At 38.3% G+C, this 12,345-nt stretch overlaps 1 long non-coding RNA gene across 7 annotated transcripts in view; it reads right to left on the bottom strand.

Moving 5' to 3' along the window:
- Positions 1 to 10,247: 10,247 nt before the first annotated feature.
- LOC143441308 (uncharacterized) overlaps positions 10,248 to 12,345 on the bottom strand; it is a 71,552-nt gene continuing 69,454 nt past the window's right edge. For all 7 annotated transcript variants that reach the window (XR_013108600.1, XR_013108597.1, XR_013108595.1 and 4 more), the window contains one exon: positions 10,248 to 11,768. This is a non-coding gene — a long non-coding RNA (uncharacterized LOC143441308). The remainder of the gene's footprint in view (positions 11,769 to 12,345) is intronic.

Here is a 12,345-nt window from a genome sequence, read left to right as displayed (position 1 = left end):
AGAAGAAACAGATTTAAGCCCACAGATTCATAAGTGAGCTGCACATCCCATTGCAAGGGATTAGATAGCTCCAGCAAACAACCAGCTGATATTTGAAACATTTAGAGGAACATTTACTGGGATGTCTATCCTGTCTGTGCTGGCCCCAGAGACATGTACAAATGTGAATCTGTAGTCATCCATGACACATTGTAGCTGCCACTACATTGCATAATTCTCTTTGTCCTTCCCAGTCCCTTGTTACATATCCTGGACCACACCCAGAGTTCTTGCAGTACGAAGGGAAATATTATTTGGTAGCAGTCATAATTCCATAAGCACATGGAGAGATATAAGAAAACAAGACATTTACAGCTTTGTTGATAGAGGTCTTTCTATACTCAAAGAAGAGATTCATGTTGATCAGTGTCTCATGGTTAGGGACTTACATCTTTGTTAGAAAGTTTGCTCGAAATGGGTGTATTTTGATTGTATCTAGGAGTCACTTCCTGTAAATTCTAAGAGTTGGACCTAGAAATCTCAGAATTCTAATGCCTTCCTCCTGGCTAAGACCCCATAGTAAGAAGAGTATAAGTTAGATGGTGCATTTGTACAGATGTGCAACAGAGTATAGAGGTGAGGCTGGTACAGACAAGAACTGTCAAGAAAGACTTTGAAAGGCAGAATTTGAATGTTAAGAATTATAGGATGGGCACAGTGGTGGTGCACGCCTTTGATCCCAGCACTTGGGAGGCAGAGGCAGGCAGATTTCTGAGTTCGAGGCCAGCCTGGTTTACAGAGTGAGTTCCAGGACAGCCAGAGCTATACAAAGAAACCCTGTCTTAAAAAACAAAAACAAAGAAAACAAAACAAAAAACAAAACAAAACAAAAAAAGAATTATAGGATGTAGTATAAAAGAAAGAGACATGGGATTCATACAGAAAAAAAAAAGTACTGTAATATCTAACCTAAGGGTTGGAATTTATATGGCAAAATCAGAACAGAATTACTGATGTATGGATTTATTTACTCACTAAGCAATTCTTTAGCATTTACTATGAATCAAACTCTAGCCTGAGTTCTTTGCAAACATAATAATCATAGCGACACTATGAAATACACATTGAAGTCATTACTTCATATAACACAAGCTAATTGAACTTAACAAGCTGACATTCCTTGGAATAACAAGAATAATTTCCTGTTGCAAAACAATAACAAAACTTCTATCTACTGCTTGAAATAAGATAATGTTACTATTTCAATTATTAGATTTATGTTACTAGATTGTTTACATGTATTTGTGTAACTGGAGTTTTGGATACTTTATTGCTTCCTATTTCTATTTTCACTCTTATTCTTTCCACCCCCATCCCCATACTAGATAGGAGAGAAAGAAGGCTAGAGGGGGAAGGGGGCAGCAATATCATTAGACAGCAACCTGCTGATTAGTAGCATCAAGCTCCCTGAGGCAATTTTGATCTTGTCAGGATAGCTCCAACCAGCAACCAGCAACCAGCAACCAGCAACCAGCAACCAGCAACCAGCAACCAGCAACCAGCAACCAGCAACCAGCAACCAGCAACCAGCAACCAGCAACCAGCAACCAGCAACCAGCAACCAGCAACCAGCAACCAGCAACCAGCAACCAGCAACCAGCAACCAGCAACCAGCAACCAGCAACCAGCAACCAGCAACCAGCAACCAGCAACCAGCAACCAGCAACAGCATGAACATCAGCAGCCACAAGGGGCTGCAGCTCTTCTCAAGGGTCTAGCATTTTTTTTTTTATGGAAACCCTCTCAAGACTATCCAGAATTCCAAATGCCATACACTTGCAAAAACCATCTGCAGCTGGCAAAATGAAGCCCCTGCCAGAGCACGAGACAAATGATAGTGTGCTACTGTGAAACAGCCCCATATACCATACCTGGGATTGAAACAAAAATATATTCCTATAACACTTCTATGTTTTTAAAGAAACCAAACTTTTCATTACATACTTGAGTACAGGAAGAGCTATGGTACAGTTTTGCATATGAACTATGATAGGAAGTTTGCTCTACTGTCAGGTTGAACAAGTTTGGGCTTGATTGTTTCTTAGTACAGAATTGGAGATTGAACCCTGGGGAAGTGCTGGACCACTGAGTTATTCCTCCAGCCACAAATTTGATTATAATAAAGATGATCCCTGTTCCTGGTGAAAGATGGTCTTTATTCTCTTTGCAAAAGTATGACTGGAAAGTCTTTCTCATTCAGTGAGAAGACCCTGGAACTCTGTCTGTATACAAAGTATGCACACTGGCAGTAGCTAAGAAAGCATTATGTACAATGTTTCCAAAGCTTCATACAGAATTTGATGAAATCTTCTCCATGCTCAATTTCCATCATTAAAAACCAAAATTCTATATAAAATAAATATTTGGTAGGTGCCAGAACTCCTTGCAAAAGTTGTAGAGAATTTTTTTCCTGCAAATAGGTTCTTCAAATTATTTCTAATCTCCTGCATATATAAAAATTTGTACAAGTTATACTGTGTGAAAAAGCCTACAAATATAGACATTTTTATACACACTTCTTGTTTTACAGAAAATTTCTCCCTGTTTTAAATCTTTCCTGGTGATGTCTTTTAAAAAAAATTATTGGATATTTTATTGACATTTCAGATGTTATCCCCTTTCTATTAGTCCCCACCCAGGAACCTCCTAGCCCATGCCCCCTCCATCTGCTTCTATAAGCATGTACCCCCACCTAACCCCCAAGTCCCACCTCCCCACCCTCAAATTTCCCCACACTCAAAGTCCAGCCTTCACGGGACCAAAGATCTCTTTTCCCACCTCTGTGAGACAAGGCAATCCTCCCCTATATATACAGCTAGAGCCATGGGTCCCTCCCTATGTGCTCCCAGGCTGGTGGTTTAGACCCTGGGAGCTCTGGTTGGTTGGTATTGTTGCTCTCCTCATGGGGCTGCAAACACTTTCAACTCCTTCAGTCTTCTCACTCCTCCACTGGGAACCCCACAATCAGTTCAATGGTTAGCTGTGAGCATCCACCTCTGAATATGTCAGACTCTGACAGACCTCTAAGGAGACAGCTATATCAGGCTCTTATCAGCATGCACTTTCTGACATCCACATCAGCGTCTACCTTTGGTGACTGTACATGGGATGGATACCCAGGTGGAATGGTCTCCAGGTGGCCCCTCATTCAGTTTCTGTCTCACACTTTGTCTCCATATTTGCTCCCTTGAGTATTTTGTTATTCCTTCTAAGAAGGACCAAAGCACCCACACTTGGTCTTCCTTCTTCATGAGCTTCATGTGATCTTCTAGTTGAATCTTGGGTATTTCAAGCTTCTGGGCTAATATCCAATTATCAGTGAGTGAATACCATGTGTGTTCTGGTGATTTCTGTCAATAACTATCTAATAACCGGAGAACCCAGGGCTTATATAAGTGAGTATTAACCTCTAAATTTATCCTGTTAGAATAGTTAACTGAGAAAACCCACCAAATTTTAAGTAGATTTTTTTTACTTAATACAAACTTAGCCAAATACTTCTCTAATAGTTTCAGAAAAAAAAGTAGTATTTCTTCCAGTAATGAATGATCTGTGTTGTTTGTTTTAAGAAAATTCCAATCACATGTCTTTACTTGTTTATTTGTTTGTTTATTATATGTACACCATGTCACGGCTTCCATGTGGAGATTAAAGGACAATTTGCAGGAACCAGTTTCTTCCTTCTATTCTATAGAAATCTGGAATTCACCCTGGGTTACCAGGCTTGGTGGCAAGTGACTTTACTCCTGAGCTATCTTCTTGGCCTCTTATCTCCTGAATCTTTTATTCATCCAGAAAACGCTAAAGGGGAGATGAGTAAAAGTTCCAGTTTTATTTCACAATAACCTAAGATGGGACTGTTGAAAGCCCGGCTGGAGATCCTGCTCAGCAGTTAGGAACACTTGCTACTTTTGCAGACGACCAGTTCCCATTGTTCCTATGGCAGGTCATCTGCCACCTGTAGCTAGTAGTCAGTCATCTGCAACTAGTTCTCAGATGGCTCTGACACCTTTTCTAGCCGTTGGGGGCATGGTATATATGTGGTGCAACTGCAGACATGAAGGAAAGGAACTTGTCTATGTAAAAAAAAAATTAATGAGAAAAGAAATATCATTGAGAACTTCTTGACTAACTATATTTTGGAATCCATGATTGGTAAAACGTGGTGACTTGAATTCATACAAATTTATTATACATTTTATAAGATAAGCTAGGAGACAGTGGGTCCTCAGTGAAGGAAATAATAAACATTTTAGAAGGAAAAGTTACTTATTATGATTAGTGATTATACATTGTAAGCACGTACTGAATCATTACACTGATCTGAAAATATGTAAAGTTAAGTGTCAAGTTAAAGAAAGCAGTTGGGGGAATGAAATCCATTCCAACTTAACAGAAACAAAGCTTATGAGAGAAAAACCAAGCTTGTGTTGCATCTGTAGTCAGTGTGCTTCCTCTAGAGGATGCTAAGAATGTGAATGAAAAATGCTTGTATTGATTCCTCTCTACCTCATACTCACCTTCATTGTCCTGTGTACTTACAAATTCATTCCTTGCTCTTCTTTGTCCATGTCACAGGGAGCCTGACCCCTTCAAGGCTCTTTTCCCAGGCTTGTGTGTGCTGATTACTGGCTGGATTTGGTCTAAAGGGACAACTGGCATAGAGACATGGGAGAAAGCAGGATATTTTTCCTTTCTTTCTACGTTAGTAATTCTCATAGTAGTTGTTGTGAAGTCAATCAAACAGGTATACCAGATGGCCTGAGCATGGAGCTCTGGTAAATTACCTGCTCCATTCCTGTTACCTCTTTATGCCCTTTATACCTCGGTTTGGTAGCTGCTTCCTGCTGTAGCAAGTTCCTGCGTTTGTGCATTTCCCTTGTTCTTTACTTGGATTGCATTGGTTAACTATTCTCACTGCCATGACCAAAACACCTGACAGAAAGCAACATGAGAGGGGAATGATTGGTTTTGGCCCAAGATTCAGGCATCATGGCAGGGAAGGTGGGATATCTGGACTGCCTCCTATTCTTGGTTGTAGCTTAAGGCTGTTTGCTCACATTTCACCGATCAGAAAGTAGAAAGAGAAAAAAAAAACAAAAACAAAAACAAAAAAAAACAAAACAAAACAAACAAAAAACAGAACTCAGCTGGCTTTCCTCTTCCCTATTTATTAACTCCAAGACCTATTGCTTAATACCACCCACATTCAGAGCATGTGTCTCCCCTGAGGCAATCCTCTCTGGACATGCCTGCATACACATGTACACAAGTGCCTCAGTGAGGTTCTGATCTGTTCTAAGTCCAATTAAGTTAACACTCAAAATTGACCATGTAGAGTTGTTATCTCATGTTTAATACACTGCACAGAATTCGTGTCTCTTTAAAATATGACCATAAAAAACCCCTAAAACACACAATATATTATACACTAATGGTCATGAACACATGTGCATTCCATGGTAACAACATCTGGAAATGAAATGAACAATAATTCCATTGATACTTTACAAACTATCAAAACATTGGCTCTTTTTTTTGAGACTTTACACAAATTATATAACTAATAAGTTCCAGATTCACTTAAAAATATCTACAATGAATAGATGTAAAATAGCAGTTTACATCTCCATAAAAAGCAAATAAGTTTAAAAAGAGCAAGATGATACACTGTTGCATAATTATGAATAGACAATAATTTCTAAGTTCCTAAGGACCAGAACAAGAACACAGCTATGGTACTCCACTTGCTTACTGTGGGTATTGGATAAATAACTCACCAGCAGAACCTCTGTTTTTCCTAAGCTAACATTATCACAGGAACTACCAACATCAGAGTCTATTTCTACAGCACTGATGCTGTGTTAAGGAAATCAGAAACTAGACCATACATGAACCAACAAAAGCATACTATAACCGACAGAAAAAGGTCACAACTACAGGAGCCATTGAGAATGAACACAACCTTTTCACTTATAATAGATAGCATAGCATTAACAAAATTTTCTCACAAGTATCTGAGACTCCATTAGGTGAAAGTTTCATGAAAGCAAAACCATTTCTATTTTACTCACTTCATCTCACAAATACCTATGTCTGCCCCTCAAGGGATGCTCGATGAATATGTGTTGGACAGAGAAAGAAAGAAAGAATGCTGCTGTTTTAATTTTAATGTCTCAGGTGTTTAATAGCAATGTAAATCTCTGATTTATTAAAAATGTCATTTAAATTAGTCTACAGGAATAAAATTTCAATTCAGTCTGAGAGGCTATTAAGAAGGTTGAATCATCACCATGAAGTGACTTCCCCTCGGGTCAGTAGAGCTAACAGGGGCACTGAGAACCTCTACTAGATAAGGTGTTCTTCTATTTGATATATCTCAGGAATATGTATATGTATATATGTGTATATGTGTATATGTGTATATGTGTATATGTGTATATATACATATATGTGTGTATATACATACATATATACATACACATATATATATGTGTATATATATATATATATATATATATATATATATATATAATGTTTTCTGCTTTCCTTGTGTGAAGTTAGCAAATGACAGTGTTATAAAAGAGACTTTTACAGTTTCCACAGGCAGACATTTCCTTTGGCTGTTTACAGTAGTCAGGCATCCCTGTAATTTGACTAAGCACACTTGCCTGGAAAAGACCAAAAGACGAAATAGGAAACTGACCCGGTCCCTGCCAGTTTCATTCTTTTCCAGGAACAAACTGAGAACCAACCCTTAAGCAAGAGCTTCCAAACAACATCCCCTACCTATTAATCTAATTCCCTTCTCATAAAAAGGAAAGAAACGTCAGCCCCATAACCTTGAAGAGACTGACACATTACCAGAACCAATAAAAATTAATAGTTCTTGAAACAGGGCCAGATTCTAAACATTGGTCTTTTTTTTTTTTTTTTTTTTTTCCTTTTCTATAATAGCCACCCAATTTCTATTCAAATATTTGGTAGAATGCTACAGTCAGACTGTGCTGGTGTTCCTTATTAGCTGTTTGATTAAACATCAGTGTAGCAGAAGCAAACACATATCTGCAAACAGAACTCACACAACAAAGCCAGTAGACAGAATTGTAGTGAATTGGAAGGTGTTTGGTCCAGGTTTTTGCATACTGTCTGTCTGTCATTCTGCTACCTGCTGAAGCCACCAGCTGGAAGGGAGTGTAATGGAGCATATCATTTGAGGCTCTGCCAGTAGCACAAATATAAAATATTCTTCTTCCTCCTCTTGCTCCTTGCCTGAAAGAGACAGGCAAACAGCAGGGTCTACCCAGCTGTGCTCACCGGGAGGAGACCTCTTTTTAGAATCAAACGCAAAAGAAACAGGCCCTTGCTTCTAGAACATCAAACACGAAGAGGCTGCTTTTCTACAGAAAATAAATAAGCAGATATCAAAGATTTATAGAAATTTTGATTAAGAAACTCTCTCAATCTTCCCACGCGGCACTGCTGACAGGTGCCACAGCTAGAGATAAGCAATGGGATTTTATTTTTGTCTGTGGGTCTTCTGTTATTAATTTAGACACTGCAATCATAAATTGCCCAAATAATGAGCATTTTATGAACCTGGTCTTTTAAATAAAAAAAAAAAAATCTCATTCATATTAGAACATCAAAATATTTGTATTATTCAGCACTTCATTCAAGAGTGGAGTTTAAATTCCTTAGAGAAATTGAAAAAATAAGTGATTCCTAATCAAAAAGTGCTTGTTTTAGTGAAATATTAAGGGAAAATATTTCATTGCTCAAGGTCATTATAGCACATTTTATCACAATAAAATGCTTGCCCAGGAAAGACAACAAATCGTGAGAATAATTGTCCTTATTTCTTCATTTAGTTCTAAGGAGCTAATGAATTAGAGAATGGATAATAAATCTCAAAATTGTAACTATAGCAATATGGGCAAACTTCCAGTCAATGACACCTAGCTACAGACATACTAAAAAAGTCAAATCTGTGAAAATAACTGCAGGGAAGAGAAAAACCTGTTCCGCAAATGAGAGGCTCTGGCGCTGAATTCACGTGACTGGAGCAGCTATCCCTTCCATTTTCCACTTCGATACAATGTGTACATTTTACTGAGAAGGTTGTCTTAGCCCATTGCTGGAGCTTCATCTTTACATCTGGGTCACACAAGACACAACAAGAGATCTTCTGAAAGTTAATTCGATAGTGTTGTGGAAGGTACAAGACCTTATGAACAACATGGTTCAGGTAGAAAATTTGAAGAGGGTAATCTCCAGTTTGAACACCTCACCTTTGGTTATATAACAAGCATGCATGCGCGCACGCGCACATGCGCGCGCACAAGCACACACACACACACACACACACACATGCACGCACGAGTGCACGCATGCACAAACACACACACACACACCCACATGCACACAAGCACACACTCACACACATCAGTTTCCCTGATATAAGGCCCTGTACACTTTATTGATTTACAATCAACTAGAAGACAGGTCCATTGCCCCTGTTCCTAATTACCTACTAAGGTTAAATCAAAATCCAGACATGAAACCCAAAATTCTCAGCACATGGGACATTTTTCAATTTGATATGTAGCACAGAATATAAAATTTTAAGCCAAGCAATTCATAAACAATTCATAAAAAAATAAGAAAATCACCACTAAAGTAAATTAGCTCTATGATATTTTCAAAGACAAGCTTCAATTTATTATTTTTATAAATATTATGTTCCTGAGTGGTTAGAAATCCTAATAGAAATTCTAGTTTAAGCTGGGTGATAGTGGCACATGCCTTTAGTACCAGCACTCAGGAGGCAGAGGCAGGGGATCTCTGTGAGTTCCAGATGAGAGTAGTTTTCAGAGGGAGTTGCAGGCTAGCCAAGGCTACACACAGAAACCTTGTCTGGAGAAACAAATTCTAGTTGTAATGGTGCAAACAAAAATAACCTTGGAATAAGTAACTTAGGAGTTACACATTTAGGAAACTATTTTTTTTTATTTGTAATAGAACACTACAGCAGGATCTACTTATTGTGAATGATTTAGCACAATAAGATTTTAGATGTAAAAGCTTGCCAAGAACATAATCTTGCGAACTATTTTTATTTTTTAAGAGTTATGTTTATGAGCTAGAAATGTTCTCTCTGCTCTCTAGATTTCATAATGTTGACAGTTACTGGGAAGACTGGCCACAGGAGTAGAAAAATCAGAAATTACCCAGTGATGCACAATGCAACAACAAAGACTTGTCTGGCAACATGTGCGCCATGACGTAATAGTGGCATGGAGGTCATGCAGCCACCAACCACTTTAGACTTGAGATCTGTACCACAGCATGAAATGCATGATTGGGTCTGTAAACCCTGACAAACGCTCATAGATTAGCAGATCACAGGCCACAAAGAGGAAGCCACCAGTGTTATTTTGATAAAATGGAAATCTTGCCAAACTGCCTTCTGAAAATGTATACTTCTCCTGATAGCTTGCTGCAGCTCCCAGTCTTGGTGAATGCAGAAACTCAAAGCTGACCAAAGTACTGAGAATAAGTGTTTGTGAGTGTTCTTTTTTTTTTCTAAGTGAATCATCAAGATCACCCTTTCCAAGGCTCAGAAAATATCTTGAAGAAAGGATGAGAGGAATATGAGAGCCGGGTGATAAGAAGGAGTGCCTGAAACATGTCCCCTGGATATGACTCGGTGCTATGCACACAAGCTCACAGCAGCTGGAATGATCTGCACAAGGACCCGCATAAGACCAAACCTGCCAACCTTCCATCATAGACAGCAGAGGGGATTGGGAGACCCCACCCCTGGCTGGGGTGTATTGTAATTTGATCATTATTGGGTGGAGAATATCTTCATCAGTTTAGAGACTTGTAAGTTCTCCAACAAATAACTGCCAGGAGCCCTGACAAAATTCAGTTAGTTGGGGGGGAAAAAAGATAAGGAGGCAAGAGAGGAACTTGTTGGGAATAAAAACAGACTCAAAGCAAGAGAGAGAAGAGGGGACAAGACAGTGCTATGTGAGCATATATTTTCAAAACATTTTATATACACATAACTCTCCCTACACTATGCACTGATATCGTTGTCTCTAATCACTTGTTGACTAAAAGTCACCAAGCATCTGTAACAAGTCACACTAGCTGAACTACAACCTTGCTCAATGTTTAGGTGTCACTTTTTGATTGCACAGTCCCCAGGAGGGACCATGCCAAATGATATTACATAATGTTAAATTTCTTAACTAATTAAAATCTAACTATAAATTCAATAGTAATTCACACATATAGAAATGCTCCCTTATGAAGACCTTCATAAACCCTGGGTGATCCTTTCATATCATCAGATGCTTTTTTAAGTCTTGTGTTTATGAATGGTTTCTATCCATAGATTTCTAAAATACATTGAAGAATGGTGTTCATGCAGTAATAACGTTTGTTCACTGATTGCTTTAGTTGATTGTTGGTGCGATAAATACTCCGAAAAAGAACTTAAGGAAGGAATGGTTTATTTTTGCTCAGTTTTAGGTCACAGTCTATCAAAGCAGGGAATTCATAGCAGCAGGAGCCTAAAGGCAGCTGATTACATTGTATCCTCAGTCAAGAGCAAAGACCAATTCACGCTGGTACTCAGCTAACTTTCCCCTTCTCATACCCAGAAAATGGCGCTGCTCACTTTACTCTCTTCCCACCTCTATTAACTGAAAGAAGACAATTGTCAAAGGCATGATGGAAAGCTAAATTGTCCCTCACAGTCACGCCTTCAGGTATACTCTAGATGATTCCAGAGAAAGCTGACAATAAACAGTAACCGTCAGACTGACTCACTGGTTGTGACCAATACTTCTTTGTTAAATAATCAGTATTTGAAGTCTGAAATTATGATTGACATTTTCAAAACCTCTTGGTTTTATGATTAGTACTGAAATGACTGTAGGCTCACTCTAAAGTTAAGGATAAGGAAGCAAATTCTATTTTCTATGCATACAACTCAGAGTCTGGGGATTTGGAATTAGTAATAGGACATGGTATTATATCTAACCAAATAAATGATTATTCAATGGAAATAAAGGGGCCACCATAAGTGCCCAAATCTGATTGACTAGGCTGTAACAGGAAACTTTCTAGAAGACAGAAAAATCAATCCTCAGGCAATGTCCACAGTACTTCAACAAAGCAGGAAGGCACCAAAATCCTTACAAGATTGAGGAATAAGGAAGAAATTTTATTTTGATATGTGTCTAGTCCAAGACATTTTGCTGAACCTCAACTCCAAATCTTAACTCAGATTTTGGAGCTAACCTTAAACATCACTCTCTTAAAGGAGCCTTTCCTCATTCTCCAAACCTCATCAGAAGGTGAATTATATGCTCTCTAGGTATTCCATTGTTCCCGATACTCACTACAGTGAATCTTACTATCAAAAATAAATTATCTCCCTAACAATTAGCTCCTCTGTTGGGCTTAGCACTTCAGGAGGCAGTGTCTTTTTCTTTTTCTCGCTGGTTAATAGGAAATGACCAATATTTATTAAATAATCAGTATATGGAGATCAAATCTCAAGATTTACAGTTCTTAGGACCTACAGTGTTAGAGGTGAATAAGACATTAAATTTCAATTCACAGTCTCTATTTTGATATGATAATCTTGAAGGCCTTAGTGGACGGCCAGCTGATTGCCTCTTGAAGATTTTCAATGATGGTCAGTAAGTGACCTGTAAGACATAAATCCACCATTCAGTACTTGTTAGAATTCCTTCTGTCTAATTCCTCCTATGACTCACATCCACATGAATGTTCTAATCTCAAGAACAAAAATCAAGAATGAGCTACATTCCTTTATCTACACAGGAGTTCCCAAATATGGTAAAATATCCAGCATATACTCCAAGTGGTCTGCTGTCCCCTAGGCTTAAATCATCAATAGTTCTAGCTGTTCCTTATAGAATACAGTTTTGCTTCTACTTATATTTGCCATTTCTTTATTCAGATTGTCCCAATTCACATCAGGGTCCCAAACACAAGTCTAACTGTGTCATGATCCAGGCAAAGTGAAAGCTTTATCTCTCTTAATTTAGACCCTGACATTTTACCAAGATAGCTTAACTGCATTATGACTGAAATCTTGTTCACCTTATAAAGCTGAGTTCTGTCTGGTTTGGCTCATACTTAGCAAAGCTGTGAGATATTCTTGACATTTCTGAGCAATGAATTTTTGCTTGATACATGTCTACGGCTGGTGTAAGTATGTATGTGAAGTGTCTTTTTAAAAAGCCCATGCCATAACTACCA

This window comes from Arvicanthis niloticus, chromosome 2 (genome assembly GCF_011762505.2).
Source record: "Arvicanthis niloticus isolate mArvNil1 chromosome 2, mArvNil1.pat.X, whole genome shotgun sequence".
In the NCBI taxonomy this organism is placed as follows: Eukaryota; Metazoa; Chordata; class Mammalia; order Rodentia; family Muridae; genus Arvicanthis; species Arvicanthis niloticus.
Note: the sequence above shows the minus strand (reverse complement) of the source record. Positions and strands in the feature narration are given on the sequence as shown.